Consider the following 18526-nt stretch of genomic DNA (forward strand, 5'->3'; position numbering starts at 1 on the left):
CAGCGACCCAAGTGGCAGACACAAACACCTGGCCCATCTATGAGTGGCACTGCAGTGTTACGCAGGATGGCCCTTCCAAAAAACACTCCCCAAACAGCACATGACGCAAAGAAAAAAAGAGGCGCAATGAGGTAGCTGTGTGACTAAGCTCAGCGACCCAAGTGGCCGACACAAACACCTGGCCCATCTAGGAGTGGCACTGCAGTGTCACGCAGGCTGGCCCTTCAAAAAACTACTCCCCAAACAGCACATGACGCAAAGAAAAAAAGAGGCGCAATGAGGTAGCTGTGTGAGTAAGCTAAGCGACCCTAGTGGCCGACACAAACACCTGGCCCATCTAGGAGTGGCACTGCAGTGTCACGCAGGATGGCCCTTCAAAAAACTACTCCCCAAACAGCACATGACGCAAAGAAAAAAAGAGGCGCAATGAGGTAGCTGTGTGAGTAAGCTAAGCGACCCTAGTGGCCGACACAAACACCTGGCCCATCTAGGAGTGGCACTGCAGTGTCACGCAGGCTGGCCCTTCAAAAAACTACTCCCCAAACAGCACATGACGCAAAGAAAAATTAAAGAAAAAAGAGGTGCAAGATGGAATTGTCCTTGGGCCCTCCCACCCACCCTTATGTTGTATAAACAGGACATGCACACTTTAACCAACCCATCATTTCAGTGACAGGGTCTGCCACACGACTGTGACTGAAATGACGGGTTGGTTTGTACCCCCACCAAAAAAGAAGCAATTAATCTCTCCTTGCACAAACTGGCTCTACAGAGGCAAGATGTCCACCTCATCATCATCCTCCGATTCATCACCGTGTACATCCCCCTCCTCACAGATTATCAATTCGTCCCCACTGGAATCCACCATCTCAGCTCCCTGTGTACTTTGTGGAGGCAATTGCTGCTGGTCAATGTCTCCACGGAGGAATTGATTATAATTCATCTTAATGAACATCATCTTCTCCACATTTTCTGGAAGTAACCTCGTACGCCGATTGCTGACAAGGTGAGCGGCGGCACTAAACACTCTTTCGGAATACACACTTGTGGGAGGGCAACTTAGGTAGAATAAAGCCAGTTTGTGCAAGGGCCTCCAAATTGCCTCTTTTTCCTGCCAGTATACGTACGGACTGTCTGACGTGCCTACTTGGATGCGGTCACTCATATAATCCTCCACCATTCTTTCAATGGTGAGAGAATCATATGCAGTGACAGTAGACGACATGTCCGTAATCGTTGTCAGGTCCTTCAGTCCAGACCAGATGTCAGCATCAGCAGTCGCTCCAGACTGCCCTGCATCACCGCCAGCGGGTGGGCTCGGAATTCTGAGCCTTTTCCTCGCACCCCCAATTGCGGGAGAATGTGAAGGAGGAGCTGTTGACCCATCAAGTTCCACTTGACTTGATAATTTTCTCACCAGCAGGTCTTTGAACCCCTGCAGACTTGTGTCTGCCGGAAAGAGAGATACAACGTAGGTTTTAAATCTAGGATCGAGCACGGTGGCCAAAATGTAGTGCTCTGATTTCAACAGATTGACCACCCGTGAATCCTGGTTAAGCGAATGAAGGGCTCCATCCACAAGTCCCACATGCCTAGCGGAATCGCTCTTTCTTAGCTCCTCCTTCAATGTCTCCAGCTTCTTCTGCAAAAGCCTGATGAGGGGAATGACCTGACTCAGGCTGGCAGTGTCTGAACTGACATCACGTGTGGCAAGTTCAAAAGGTTGCAGAACCTTGCACAACGTTGAAATCATTCTCCACTGCGCTTGAGACAGGTGCATTCCCCCTCCTTTGCCTATATCGTGGCCAGATGTATAGGCTTGAATGGCCTTTTGCTGCTCCTCCACCCTTTGAAGCATATAGAGGGTTGAATTCCACCTCGTTACCACTTCTTGCTTCAGATGATGGCAGGGCAGGTTCAGGCGTTTTTGGTGTTGCTCCAGTCTTCTGTACGTGGTGCCTGTACGCCGAAAGTGTCCCGCAATTCTTCTGGCCACCGACAGCATCTCTTGCACGCCCCTCTCGTTTTTTAAATAATTCTGCACCACCAAATTCAAGGTATGTGCAAAACATGGGACGTGCTGGAATTTGCCCAGATATAATGCACGCACAATATTGCTGGCGTTGTCCGATGCCACAAATCCACAGGAGAGTCCAATTGGGGTAAGCCATTCTGCGATGATCTTCCTCAGTTGCCGTAAGAGGTTTTCAGCTGTGTGCGTATTCTGGAAAGCGGTGATACAAAGCGTAGCCTGCCTAGGAAAGAGTTGGCGTTTGCGAGATGCTGCTACTGGTGCCGCCGCTGCTGTTCTTGCGGCGGGAGTCAATACATCTACCCAGTGGGCTGTCACAGTCATATAGTCCTGAGTCTGCCCTGCTCCACTTGTCCACATGTCCGTGGTTAAGTGGACATTGGGTACAACTGCATTTTTTAGGACACTGGTGAGTCTTTTTCTGAGGTCTGTGTACATTTTCGGTATCGCCTGCCTAGAGAAATGGAACCTAGATGGTATTTGGTACCGGGGACACAGTACCTCAAACAAGTCTATAGTTGGCTCTGCAGTAATGATGGATACCGGAACCACGTTTCTCACCGCCCAGGATGCCAAGGCCTCAGTTATCCGCTTTGCAGCAGGATGATTGCTGTGATATTTCATCTTCCTCGCAAAGGACTGTTGGACAGTCAATTGCTTGGTGGAAGTAGTAAAAGTGGTCTTACGACTTCCCCTCTGGGATGACCATCGACTCCCAGCAGCAACAACAGCAGCGCCAGCAGCAGTAGGCGTTACACTCAAGGATGCATCGGAGGAATCCCAGGCAGGAGAGGACTCGTCAGAATTGCCAGTGACATGGCCTGCAGGACTATTGGCATTCCTGGGGAAGGAGGAAATTGACACTGAGGGAGTTGGTGGGGTGGTTTGCGTGAGCTTGGTTACAAGAGGAAGGGATTTACTGGTCAGTGGACTGCTTCTGCTGTCGCCCAAAGTTTTTGAACTTGTCACTGACTTATGATGAATGCGCTGCAGGTGACGTATAAGGGAGGATGTTCCGAGGTGGTTAACGTCCTTACCCCTACTTATTACAGCTTGACAAAGGCAACACACGGCTTGACACCTGTTGTCCGCATTTCTGTTGAAATACTTCCACACCGAAGAGCTGATTTTTTGGGTATTTTCACCAGGCATGTCAATGGCCATATTCCTCCCACGGACAACAGGTGTCTCCCCGGGTGCCTGGCTTAAACAAACCACCTCACCATCAGAATCCTCCTTGTCAATTTCCTCCCCAGCGCCAGCAACACCCATATCCTCCTCATCCTGGTGTACTTCAACACTGACATCTTCAATCTGACTATCAGGAACTGGACTGCGGGTGCTCCTTCCAGCACTTGCAGGGGGCGTGCAAATGGTGGAAGGCGCATGCTCTTCACGTCCAGTGTTGGGAAGGTCAGGCATCGCAACCGACACAATTGGACTCTCCTTGTGGATTTGTGATTTCGAAGAACGCACAGTTCTTTGCTGTGCTTTTGCCAGCTTAAGTCTTTTTATTTTTCTAGCGAGAGGCTGAGTGCTTCCATCATCATGTGAAGCTGAACCACTAGCCATGAACATAGGCCAGGGCCTCAGCCGTTCCTTGCCACTCCGTGTGGTAAATGGCATATTGGCAAGTTTACGCTTCTCCTCCGACGATTTTATTTTAGATTTTTGAGTCCTTTTTTTACTGATATTTTGTGTTTTGGATTTTACATGCTCTGTACTATGACATTGGGCATCGGCCTTGGCAGACGACGTTGATGGAATTTCATCGTCTCGGCCATGACTAGTGGCAGCAGCTTCAGCACGAGGTGGAAGTGGATCTTGATCTTTCCCTATTTTTGGAACCTCAACATTTTTGTTCTCCATATTTTAATAGGCACAACTAAAAGGCACCTCAGGTAAACAATGGAGATGGATGGATACTAGTATACTTATGGATGACGAGTGACTGACGACACAGAGGTAGCTACAGCCGTGGACTACCGTACTGCGTCTGCTAGTATAGAGATGATAATGATATAAAATATATATATATATCACTACTGCAGGTATATATATATAATATATAATGACGGACCTGCTGGACGCTGTCAGCAGACTGCTGAACTACTAGTATGAAGAAGATAGAAAAAAAAAAACCCACCACAGGTAGGTATACAATTATGGACGAGCACTGACGACACAGAGGTAGCCACAGCCGTGGACTACCGTACTGCGTCTGCTAGTATAGAGATGATAATGATATAAAAAATATATATATATCACTACTGCAGGTATATATATATAATATATAATGACGGACCTGCTGGACGCTGTCAGCAGACTGCTGAACTACTAGTATGAAGAAGATAGAAAAAAAAAACCCCCACCACAGGTAGGTATACAATTATGGACGAGCACTGACGACACAGAGGTAGCCACAGCCGTGGACTACCGTACTGCGTCTGCTAATATAGAGATGATAATGATATAAAAAATATATATACGGTATATCACTACTGCAGGTATATATAATATATAATGACGGACCTGCTGGACGCTGTCAGCAGACTGCTGAACTACTAGTATGAAGAAGATAGAAAAACCCCCCCCCCCACCACAGGTAGGTATACAATTATGGACGAGCACTGACGACACAGAGGTAGCCACAGCCGTGGACTACCGTACTGTGTCTGCTAATATAGAGATGATAATGATATAAAAAAAATATATATATCACTACTGCAGGTATATATAATATATAATGACGGACCTGCTGGACGCTGTCAGCAGACTGCTGAACTACTAGTATGAAGAAGATAGAAAAAAAAAAACCCCACCACAGGTAGGTATACAATTATGGACGAGCACTGACGACACAGAGGTAGCCACAGCCGTGGACTACCATACTGCGTCTGCTAATATAGAGATGATAATGATATAAAAAATATATATATATCACTACTGCAGGTATATATATATAATATATAATGACGGACCTGCTGGACGCTGTCAGCAGACTGCTGAACTACTAGTATGAAGAAGATAGAAAAAAAAAAACCCCACCACAGGTAGGTATACAATTATGGACGAGCACTGACGACACAGAGGTAGCCACAGCCGTGGACTACCGTACTGCGTCTGCTAATATAGAGATGATAATGATATAAAAAATATATATATATCACTACTGCAGGTATATATAATATATAATGACGGACCTGCTGGACGCTGTCAGCAGACTGCTGAACTACTAGTATGAAGAAGATAGAAAAAAAAAACCCCCACCACAGGTAGGTATACAATTATGGACGAGCACTGACGACACAGAGGTAGCCACAGCCGTGGACTACCGTACTGCGTCTGCTAATATAGAGATGATAATGATATAAAAAATATATATATATCACTACTGCAGGTATATATAATATATAATGACGGACCTGCTGGACGCTGTCAGCAGACTGCTGAACTACTAGTATGAAGAAGATAGAAAAAAAAAACACCCACCACAGGTAGGTATACAATTATGGACGAGCACTGACGACACAGAGGTAGCTACAGCCGTGGACTACCGTACTGCGTCTGCTAATATAGAGATGATAAAGATGATAGAGATGAACAAAAAAAATATAACACTACTGCAGGTAAATATTTATATAATATAATGAATGACGGACCTGCTGGACACTGTCAGCAGAATGCGTTTATAGAATAAAAAAAAAAAACACCACAGGAGTGTTTGTTTAACTTTTTCAGGCAGACAATATACTGGTGGTCAGTGGTCACACTGGCAGCAAAAGTGTGCACTGTACTCCTGCTATAACTGCTCCCCAGTCTCCCCCACAATTAAGCTGTGTGAGCAGCACTGGCAGTGAGCACTCAGCACAGTCAGATATAATACATACATAGATGATATATTATCATTATCATATTATCATGCAGCACACTGAGGCTGAGCACAGATATGGTATGTGACTGTGTATCGTTTTTTTTCAGGCAGAGAACCGATTAAAATTAAACTGGTGGTCACACTATCAGCAAAACTCTGCTGCACTGTACTGAGTACTCCTCCTAATGCTCCCCAAATTAGTAAATCAACTCAAGTGTCTCTGACTCTCTAATCTAATCTAAACGGAGAGGACGCCAGCCACGTCCTCTCCCTATCAATCTCAATGCACGTGTGAAAATGGCGGCGACGCGCGGCTCCTTATATAGAATCCGAGTCTCGCGAGAATCCGACAGCGGGATGATGACGTTCGGGCGCGCTCGGGTTAACCGAGCAAGGCGGGAGGATCCGAGTCTGCTCGGACCCGTGCAAAAAAAGGCTGAAGTTCGGGGGGGTTCGGATTCCGAGGAACCGAACCCGCTCATCTCTATCTAGGAGTGGCACTGCAGTGTCAGACAGGATGGCAGATTTAAAAAATAGACCCCAAACAGCACATGATGCAAAGAAAAAAAGAGGTACAATGAGGTAGCTGTGTGACTAAGCTAAGCGACCCAAGTGGCCGACACAAACACCTGGCCCATCTAGGAGTGGCACTGCAGTTTTCTAGCGAGAGGATGAGTGCTTCCATCCTCATGTGAATCTGAACCACTAGCCATGAACATAGGCCAGGGCCTCAGCCGTTCCTTGCCACTCCGTGTCGTAAATGGCATATTGGCAAGTTTACGCTTCTCATCATACGCTTTTAATTTTTATTTTTGGGTCATTTTACTGAACTTTTGTAGTATACTTGACGACACAGAGGTAGGTAGAGTAGTGGACTACTGTACCGTACTGCTATATATTATATACTGGTGGTCAGCAAAATTATGCACTGTCCTCCTACTATATATACTGCGCACAACTTAAATGCACCACAGGTATGGATGTATAGTATACTTGACGACACAGAGGTAGGTAGAGCAGTGGACTACTGTACCGTACTGCTATTTATTATATACTGGTGGTCAGCAAAATTATGCACTGTCCTCCTAGTATATATACTGCGCACAACTTAAATGCACCACAGGTATGGATGGATATAGTATACTTGACGACACAGAGGTAGGTAGAGCAGTGGACTACTGTACCGTACTGCTATATATTATATACTGGTGGTCAGCAAAATTATGCACTGTCCTCCTACTATATATACTGCGCACAACTTAAATGCACCACAGGTATGGATGGATATAGTATACTTGACGACACAGAAGTAGGTAGAGCAGGTGACTACTGTACTGTACTGATATAATACTGGTGGTCACTGGTCAGCAAAATTCTGCACTGTCCTCCTACTATATACTACAATGCAGCACAGATATGGAGCGTTTTTCAGGCAGAGAACGTATAATACTGGTGGTCACTGGTCAGCAAAACTCTGCACTATCCTCCTACTATATAATACTGGTGGTCCCCAGTCCCCACAATAAAGCACACTGAGCACAGATATTTGCAGCACACTGAGCACAGATATGGAGCATTTTTCAGGCAGAGAACGTAGATATTTTCAGTACACTGAGCACAGATATTTGCAAGCACACTGAGCACAGATATTTGCAGCACTCTGAGCACAGATATTTGCAGCACACTGAACACAACTGAGAGAACGCTGCACGTCCTCTCCCTATCATCTCCAATGCACGAGTGAAAATGGCGGCGACGCGCGGCTCCTTATATAGAATACGAATCTCGCGAGAATCCGACAGTGGGATGATGACGTTCGGGCGCGCTCTGGTTAACCGAGCAAGGCGGGAGGATCCGAGTCTGCCTCGGAACCGTGTAAAATGGGTGAAGTTCGGGGGGGTTCGGATTCCGAGGAACCGAACCCGCTCATCACTACTAGGAACCAGTTATGTCCTAAGGAAACCTATTGAGGCTGCATTTTGTGAACTCAGGAGGTTATGTATTGGGCTGAGTCGCTACTCATAAGTGTGCAAGAAAACAATGCACTAAGGATTAATGAAGCAGTTGAAGCACTTACGAGGATAAACTGGAGAAGTTGTGCAACACAGTCTGGGCTGAGCCCAGGTAGTGGGTAGGGAATGCAGCTTATCAGTGCACTAGGAACCATATTACTGAAGCTGCCATCCTGAGGGAACCATGTTGTCGGTTGAGCCACTATTCAAATAAATGTTCATCCTAACATCCCCAATTCTCATACCTTGAAAAGAGTATAGCCTATCTGAGTTGGGAATCTCTGCACAAAATTTGGGTGTGGTGGAATGGATCAGACTCAAATGTGGGTAGTATCTTATCCTATTAGCAGTAATGTGCAAAACACCTGACCTTACACCTCATCTTATCTATACTGTTAATAAAAATTGTTTGTTTGTGTGAATGTTCACAATAATCTAAGGAACCAATGTTGATCGGATTTTCATTGAAATTTTCCTTGAGATCCTCCGAGTAACATAGGCTATGCATCATCTCACTATCATGTTAATTGTCTGATTAGCAAGCAAAATCATCAATGCATCGAATCGTCTCTGTTGTCGTGCCACAGAGCAAGTAATCAAGTAATGCAAGGGTCAGAGCCACACATGGGTAATGGGGCACATAATGATGGGGCACCCCCTGTTATTTAGGAAAATGTTTATTTTATTTTATTCAAGTGCTGCAACACAGTGAGCAAAGGCACGTGCCAGTGACGAGAGGGGACGACAGTCAGTGTTGTGGGGTGCAGTGCGCTGAGGGATACTATTACTATTTGGCTGTCACCTCCTGTCAGAACCCTGAGCAGCCAGCCAGAAGCTGCAAGATGGCCGCCGCACACCCGAGTCCGCAGCACTGCAGTTAGGACATGCAGGCAACAGCCAAACAGTATTAGTTACCTCAGGGCACCACTGCGACGCTGACTGGCGCCTCTCCCCTATACCAGCATGCACCTTTGCACACGCTGCACACAAATAAAATAAATGACAGAGGGGGGGCGGGGGGGCACATGCCTTGGTGACCCCTTCCCCCTAAATCTGATGACAGTAATAAAACACATACTGCGGGTTACAAGAAGGTATTATTTACAGACTAAAGGAATTGGTTAACAATAAGAAAATACAAATGTATTTTATTTTTACTACAGACGAGAGACAGACGGGTGACTTAAAAAAAAATGTATTATGAATAAAATTAATAGTCAGCAATGACAGGTTGGCACTGTTAGTATTAAATAAAAAAAGTCAACAGGAATAATTCCAATTTCCACAGCATTTTTTTTTCCAGTAAGTACTGTAGAGCTCAGTAACACTCACTATGGGGGGTATTAATCAAAACTCGGAGAGAGATATACTACCAACCAATCATCTTCTAACTGCCAAGGGCCTTATTCAGACCAGATTGCACCTCTGTGAATTTGCAGAGGTTTGCAACTGGATAGTTGCCACCCAGACAGAGTGAAAATCCGCCCCTTGCAAATCTGCATATGCCGTGCGTAAAGCTTTGCAATATCCGGTCAGCTGCAAATCTGTTCGCAACTCACTCACCATCTAATGTTTTTTTCCAGTCTGTGCAGCCTGTGCATAGCCCAGGACCTACTCCTACAGTGCGATACAAACAGGCTGATCAGGGCCGGAGCTGACGTCACACACCCTCCCTGAAAACGCTTGGGAACGCCTGCGTTTTTCCTGACACTCCCAGAAAACGGCCATGTACCACCCCCAAACGTCCTCTCCCTGTCAATCACCTTTCCATACGGCTAGCGATCCGAAAAGATGCAGGATTTTTTGGCAGTTTGGCCTCGCGCCGGCGCATTACGATCCGTACTTAAGTGCAGTCGTCCAATAATCGTCCGCTGCGTGATTTCGCACAACAGCGATCAGGTCTGAATTAGGCCCCATGTTACAGGCTGTGTTTAAAAAAATGACAAGCTAGGAGCTGATTGGTTGATACTTTATCTCTTTCCACTTTATCACTATCCATGCTTTGATAAATCTGTCACACTTTCCCTTGCTGTGTGTACACAGGAAGGAATACAAAGTATTAGATTTAGATACACAGCAGTACTGTCTTCTGCCAGGGTGTCATGTAGAACTCTGTGCACCTATAAGGCACCTGTGCTGACATTTTATATGTGCCAATTACTTGTCTATACACGATGCTGCATGAGTCACAGACACCACCTGTTCTTTGGCACAGAGAGGTGAGTATAGATTGGGAGGGACCCTCAATGTAATACCGAAACCATTACCCACCAAACCACAACACACATAATTACGGTATGTGGAAAGGGAAACTTGTATTATACTGTACGTAGGATTTATCACTACTTTCTATAGTGAAACACATGGATATGTACTCTTCTCACTAGTGCCATCTGATGCAACTTCTATTGTCTTGTTGCCTATGCTTTTATTACTTTATACACTGTTTTTTTATTAATTATCATTTTTGAGTATGGACCACCAGATCTACTTTACAAAGGTCCACAGTCATTAGGTGGACCACTATTGGGCAACATGCATTAGGTTGACAGGGTCAAAAGTTCAACACAAGAAAAGGTCGACAGTAGGAGAGGTCGTCAGGATAAAAAAAGGCTGACACAAGAAAAGGTTGACATGAGAAAAGGTTGACACAAAAAAAGTTTGACACAACATTTTTACTCTTTTTTTTGTGTCATGGAACCCTAATTAGTGTACTGTGTCCCCTCGCATTCAGGCAAGGTTACTATTCCCAATCGTAGTCCATGTGGATGGTAAAGTATGAAAAAGTTGATTAAAATGCAAACAAAACACCAAAAATCTGCGTCGACTGTATACTGTATGTGTGTTGACCATGTGTTGACCATTTGCACATACCGACGTTTTGTACCTGTTGACCATAACCACTGTCAACCTTTTACATGTTGACCTTTTGTTCACATAGACCTTTTTGACCATGTTGACCTACTGCATGTCGACCATTAGCGGTCGACCTAAAATGACTGTCGACCTATACAATCAGTACTAATGTGCAGGTCAGGCAGTGGCAAAATATGATACTGAGCAGATGGAAACAGATTGCCATCGATAATAGGATTTTGGTTACCTACAGTACCGGTAAATCCTTTTCTCGTAGTCCGTAGAGGATGCTGGGGTCCACATTAGTACCATGGGGTATAGACGGGTCCACCAGGAGCCATTGCCACTTTAAGAGTTTGAGAGTGTGGGCTGGCTCCTCCCTCTATGCTCATCCTACAATACTCAGTCTAGAAACTGTGCCCGAGGAGACGGACATCTTCGAGAGAAGGATTTAACACAGAGAGTGGCGAGATTCATACCAGCTCACACATAAGGCAAACCAAGCTAACTTAGCTTGAAAAACTCAGCAACCGCTGAAACATTACTTACCAAGTAACAATGCAGTACTCAACTAAAAACAAAGTTGTACTGAACCAGATAACAATTGCAGGAAAATGAAGCGCTAGGCGGGCGCCCAGCATCCTCTACGTACTACGAGAAAAGGATTTACCAGTAGGTAACCAAAATCCTATTTTCTCTTACGTCCTAGAGGATGCTGGGGTCCACATTAGTACCATGGGGATGTACCAAAGCTCCCAGAACGGGAGGGAGAGCGCGGAGGCTCCTGCAGAACTGATTGACTGAACTTCAGATCATCAGAGGCCAAAGTATCGAACTTGTAGAACTTTGCAAACGTGTTCAACCCCGACCAAGCTGCTGCTCAGCAAAGTTGTAACGCCGAGACACCCCGGGCAGACACCCAGGAAGACCCCACCTTACGAGTAGTGTGGGCCTTGACAGACGTAGGACACGGCAATCCTGCCGTAGATTACGCATGCTGGATAGTGAACCTGATCCAGCGAGAGATCGTCTGCTTAGAAGCAGGACACCCAATTTTCTTGGGATCATGCAGGACAGAGAGTCCAATTTTCTGTGACGAGCAGTTCTCTTTACATAGACTTTGAAAGCCCTAACAACATCCAAGGACTTTGATGAAATTGAGGAGTCAGTAGCCACTGGCACCACAATAGGTCAGTTGATATGAGATGCCAACACAACCTTCGGAAGAAACTGCTGACGTGTCCGGAGCTCAGCTCTATCTTCGTGGAAGATCAAGTATGGGCTTTTACAGGACAAAGCCCCCAACTCCGACACATGTCTAGCAGAAGCTAAGGCCAACAACGTGACAGCCTTCCACGTAAGAAACTTGTAAAGGCTCAAACCGGTTCGATTGGAGGAACTGCAACACCACGTTAAGGTCCCAAGGTGGGTATCCGTTCAGATGGTCGACCATGTTATGGTCGACAGTCATTAAGTTGACCACTATTGGTCGACATTGACATGGTCGACATGGACACATGGTCGACACATGAAAATGGTCGACACATGAACGGTCGACACGTGAAAAGGTCGACATGAGGTTTTTTTCTTTTCTTTTTTCTTTTGGGGAACTTTTCCATACTTTACGATCCACGTGGACTACGATTGGAACGGTAATCTGTGCCGAGTGAAGTGGTAGCGGAGCGAAGGCGCCATGCCCGAAGCTCGCGAGCCATGCGAGGGGACGCGGTGCACTAATTGGGGCTCCCTGTCACTTTACGCAAAAAACGACACCAAAAAAAGTTAAAAAAACTCATGTCGACCTTTTCATGTGTCGACCCTTCATGTGACGACCATTTTCATGTGTCGACCATGTGTCCATGTCGACCATGTCAATGTCGACCAATAGTGGTCGACCTAATGACTGTCGACCATAACATGGTCGACCATTCATACCGGAACCCCCGAGGTGCCGTAGGCGGTACAAAGGGAGGTTGGATGTGCAGAACTCCCTTAAAAAAAGTCGGAACCTCAGGGAGGGCAGCCAACTGTTTCTGGAAGAAAATAGATAGGGACGAAATTTGGACCTTTATGGATCCTACCCTCAGTCCCATATCCACACCTGCTTGCAGGAAGAGGATAAAACGTCCCAGTTGAAACTCGACCCCCCGCAGGAAACTTATTGGACTCACACCAAGAAACATATTTTTTCCAAATACGATGGTAATGTTTTGACTAGCCTGCATCAGGGTAGGAATGACCTTGTTCGGAATGCCCTTCCGAACTAGTATCTGGCGTTCAACCTCCATGCCGTCAAACGTAGCCGTGTTAAGTCTTGATAGGCGAACGGCCCCTGCTGCAGCAGGTCCTCCCAAAGAGGAAGAGGCCTCGGCTCTTCTAGCAGTAGATCCAGAAGATCCGAGTACCAAGCCCTTCCTGGCCAGTCCGGAGCAATGAGGATTTCCTGAACTCTTGTCCTCCTTATGAGTTTGAGAACACTTGGAATGAGTGGAAGTGGAGGAAACACGTACACCAACTGGAACACCCACGGAGTCATTAGGGCGTCCACCGCCACTGCTTGCGGGTTCCTCGACCTGATATACACAGACACACCCACAGAAAACACACACACAAATACATCCATACAGCTGAACACATAGCAAAATACATATACAGTATACACAGAAAAACACACACACACACACACACACACACACACACACACACACACACACACACACCTAAACAGAAATAGTAAAATACATATACAGTATATACAGTCTGAGTCCTGTGTAACTTGTTATTTAATGAGGGTCTAGAGACACACACACACACACACACACACACACACACACACACACACACACACACACACACAGCAAAACACACACTCTTTACTTTACATGTGTTTTCTTTTTCCACAAGTTCCACACTTTGCACCTCCTGGCTCTGGCTTCGGCATGACTCCTCACTGCAGGTGCTGAGTGCTCAGTGCTGACGTTTCCGCCTCACTCTACACCAGGGGTGGGGAACCTTTTTTTATCAAGGGCTATTTGGATATTTATAAAAATCCTTCGGGGGCCATACAAAAATGATCAACTTAAAAACTGCCCTGCTACCCCAGTAGTTATGCCCCTTAGTGGTACTGAGTGTGTGCGCCGAATGGGCACGCGTGGGCCCAAAAATGGGTGCGGCCAATTAAAATGGGACGTGATACACATATGCCCCCAATAGTGCAGTGCCAGATACACATATACCAGTGCAGTGCCAGATGCACATATACCAGTGCAGTGCCAGATACACATATGCCGCCACAGTGCCAGATACACATATGCCGCCACAGTGCCAGATACACATATGCCCCACAGTGCCAGATACACAAATGCCCCTACAGTGCCAGATACACAAATGCCCCCACATTGCCATATACACAAATGCCGCCACAGTGCCATATACACAAATGCCCCCACAGTGCCAGATACACCAATGCCCCCACAGTGCCAGATACACATTGCCCCAAAGTGCCAGATACACATTGCCCCACAGTGCCAGACACACATTGCCCCACAGTGCCAGATACATAAATGCCCCCACAGTGCCAAATACACATTGCCCCACAGTGCCAGATACACATTGCCCCACACATGCCCACCCCACCCCACCACTGCTGCTGTATGTCAGGGGAGGAGAGTGCAGCATGCGCCTCTGCTGCCCCTTAGTGCTCAGTCCGACGGCGTTTGTCATGTCAGGGACCCCGGACCAGGCAGGGAGGGAGGCACAGCTATGTTACGCGTTGGCGTGTTGGACCTCAAACCAGCCACCAGTTTGTGAGCCAATCAGAGCTCGCGGACCGACAGCGGCGGCTCCTGATTGGCTACCAGTTCGAAAGCTCTGATTGGCTCATGAAACGGCGACTGGTTTGAGATCCTACCCGCCTCTGCCGCTGGACATAGCTGCGCTCTCCTCCCTGCCCTGACAGCTGAGACATGCCACCACCGGTCTGAGGGACGGCGTGTCTCGCTGACACACAGCAGCTAGTGGGCCAGAACAAACAGCTGTGTGGGCCTTATACAGCCCGCAGGCCGGAGGTTCCCCACCCCTGCTCTACACAGACACACACTGCTGCCGTGACTCCCCCTCCTCCCTCCCCTGTATGTCCCAGCATGCAGTGGTTGGCCAACACAGAGACAAGGAAGCTGTGAGCTGCAGCAGTGCGGTGCTGAAATGAAGGGTGATGCGATCACCCTCTCACTGGTGCTGGGGACCGCATCCAGGCTTCCTCTGTTAGGACCTGCAGCTCAGTGGCGGCAGCGTGCAATGAGTCAGTGTGACTCACTACACTGCTGCGGGCCCTTTTCACAGCGCTGGGCCTCGGTGCACTGCACCACTTGCACCGGCACAAGATCCGCCGCTGGCAGGCCCAATGATCATGGTAAGCTGCTTTCCAGATTCTCTCTCTGGTGCAATGATTGAGCCATCGTAAACCCGTTCACAGTTGCGTGCACATTCCCAGCCTGTATGCAAAAACAGGGAACATAAAGGTAAAGGGTTGGCCTATAGCTATGCAGACTGGACACAGCAGTAGCGGCTCCATGTTTTTGCACATATAAGCATGTACAAGCTCACAGCCTACGGCAGATACACGCCTGCATTTTTCAAACCACTCCCTGTTAACACCTCCAAAGCTGTGGGGAAGGGGGTTTTCTGGGCAACTGGAACCCCCGCACCCGCCGCGTTTGCCTATGTGGAGTATGACTATGATGATCTAATCAGGATGGTAACCCTAGCCCCACGGAGCCCCCACATGGCAGCTTTTTGTATATGAATCTCCTGCTCCTGAATGTGATACTTTTAAAGGGCGCAAGGGTGCTGCCTCAGACACACCCAAGGTTTGCATTGCCTTACTCCAAATAGTCCTGCTTTGTGAGGTCCCAAAGGGGCGGCTCTTATCAGAAAGTGGGTGTGGTCTTTAAATGTAAGTTTTACATTTTGCAATGTATAACCTGGCTTAGGGGGTCATTCAGATCTGGTCGTAGATTTGCTAAATTTAGCACATCTACAATCATTTACCCTGACATGCGGGGGGACGCCCAGCACAGGGTTAGTCCTCCCCGCATGTCAGGCCCCCCCCCCCCCCCCCGCACAAGTACAAAAGCATTGCACGGCGGCGATGCTTTTGTACCTGGCGAATAGCTCCCTGCCAGCGCAGCTCTTGCGCGCTGGCAGGCCGCTACCCACCACGTCCCGGGTCGCAGGGGCTGTGTGTGACATCATACAGCCACCGCAACCCGCCCCCCCACACACACACGGTCCGGACGCACCCCACCAATGACGTTCTAAGACCACTGGTACGCCCTCTCCCGCCCCACAACTGCGAGCTATTAGCATCTCACTGGGCTCCCGGGGTGCGCACGCGCAGTGTGGTCACCGCGCTTGCGCACTCCAGCAAGGGCTTCAGACTGCGATCGCTGCCGCTGCAGCGATCCAGTCTGAATTAGGCCCTTAGTTACAGGATGCCAATCGTATATCGGCAATGGAACGGCTTAGGAACTGCTTCTCCAGTCCATGATCACTGTAACATGACTTCTCTCTAATAAATATTCCCACATAACGACGAGACATCATCACTGATCTCACAAGAGAATATCTGTTTGTTTGGATTAATTCCTGGATGGTTTTTTATGTTAGTGCCAGAGTTATAATTCACTTCAACATAGGAAAACATCTCCCTTTTTAAAATACGTAATGTACTTGTTATCTATTTTTATCCAGGCTTTGCTATGTAGGAAACAGCAGTCTCTGGAATAAACGATTTACTGTACATCTGGAAAGATATCAAATCTAGTAAGTGCTACAGAGATCAAGCAGAATAAATAATAAGCTGACAGACTAAAAGAAATCCGCAATAAAGAAAACAAAAAGTGAGTATCAGTAAACAGAAGTGAAATTCTCCTGCAAACAGAATGTGATATTTATTTATTGACTGTTTGCAAAGGTTACTTGGATTTTATAGATACTGGTGATGTATAAACTCCAACCTTCTTGTGTAGTGTAATCGCTCATAAACAACCACTACTGTATACCGCAGTAAATATTTCCCAATGATAATGTCACTTGTATACTGTGTCTACAAACTAACTTCCAAGAAAAGTTAGAGAATTTAAAGATTAGTCCCCCTGGAATTTTTTCATTCCTGGAAACAACCTCCTTTTCCAGTGTTGGCCAATAGCACAATATAATATCTATTTTTTCTTGCATGTTTAATGCAATAATTCCCATCTGTTCTCATTTTCCAGCCTTTATAAACGAAGATGTATTTTAAGATTAGAAAGGTGCATTTTAGCCAAGTTCGTTAACTGTGAAATTAATTGTAGAACATCAAGGAAACCAGTATCGCCTGTCACTCAGCAGCAAAGTGCCCCCAGGAATGACTGTGAAATCTTGGCATCTATATACAGTATTACAATCACAATTGTAGTCATACCTGTTTTCTGCTGTGTTCTTCTTTCTCCTATGTTACAGCAACACCCGATGTAAGTATTCTTTTTTCTCATGGTCATTTGCCAAAAGGTGGCTCTGTTTGATTTGTGAATTCAGAAGTACTTTGAAACAGAGCCCTGAAAGATGTTACAAAATAATAAAAGGAATGTAAAAAATAAAAATAATTATAAATAATTGATGTGGTATGTGCAGTTGTCCTCTGCAAAGGACAAAACACAGAAAACAGCGCCACCTGTATGCAGTTACCCAGTGGGACAGTATACTCTGCGGCTGATTTTTGAGTTGAAAGCACACACAAAAAACGAAGCCACTTTGTCATACCTCCTACTTTTGTCTGGGTAACAATCAGGACAGCTGCGCATGCCCAAATTAGAGGATGTGGCCTCACAGACAGGGGAGTGGCCTCATGGGAATGTTGCCATTGCAAGACACCCCCCCATTTTAATCACTATGGGGGCGTGCCCAGCACTGGAGGATCAGCTGACAATGTCCCCAGTCCCAATCTCCTGTGAATAGACATTGGCCCTCATTCCGAGTTGTTCGCTCGCAAGCTGCTTTTAGCAGCTTTGCAAGTTTGCACACGCTAAGCCGCCGCCTACTGGGAGTGAATCTTAGCATAGTAAAATTGCGAACGAAAGATTAGCAGAATTGCGAATAGACACTTCTTAGCAGTTTCTGAGTAGCTCCACACTTACTCGGCAACTGCGATCAGTTCAGTCAGTTTCGTTCCTGGTTTGACGTCACAAACACTCCCAGCATTCGCCCAGACACTCCCCCGTTTCTTCAGACACTCCCGCGTTTTTCCCAGAAACGGTAGCGTTTTTTTCACACACACCCATAAAACGGGCAGTTTCCGCCCAGAAACACCCACTTCCTGTCAATCACATTACGATCACCAGAACGAAGAAAAAACCTTGTAATGCCGTGAGTAAAATTCCTAACTGCATAGCAAATTTACTTGGCGCAGTCGCAGTGCGAACATTGCGCATGCGCAATTAGCGGAAAATCGCTGCGATGCGAAGAAAATTACCGAGCGAACAACTCGGAATGACCACCATTGTGCGCCTGCGGCCTGTGGGACAGTCCCGCCAAAATACGGACAGTAGGGAGGTATGCTTTGTATCTGGAACAGACCATGCTGCCATGCAAGGGGAGCAATCGAATTATAATTTTTATATGCAGGATAAATGCCGGCTGCGTTTTTATGTTGGCCACAAACGCTGAACTGCTTTTATTTTTACAGATTTGAGCCAGAACACGCTCATCTCACAT

Source organism: Pseudophryne corroboree, chromosome 10, assembly GCF_028390025.1.
Source record: "Pseudophryne corroboree isolate aPseCor3 chromosome 10, aPseCor3.hap2, whole genome shotgun sequence".
Lineage (NCBI taxonomy): Eukaryota > Metazoa > Chordata > Amphibia > Anura > Myobatrachidae > Pseudophryne > Pseudophryne corroboree.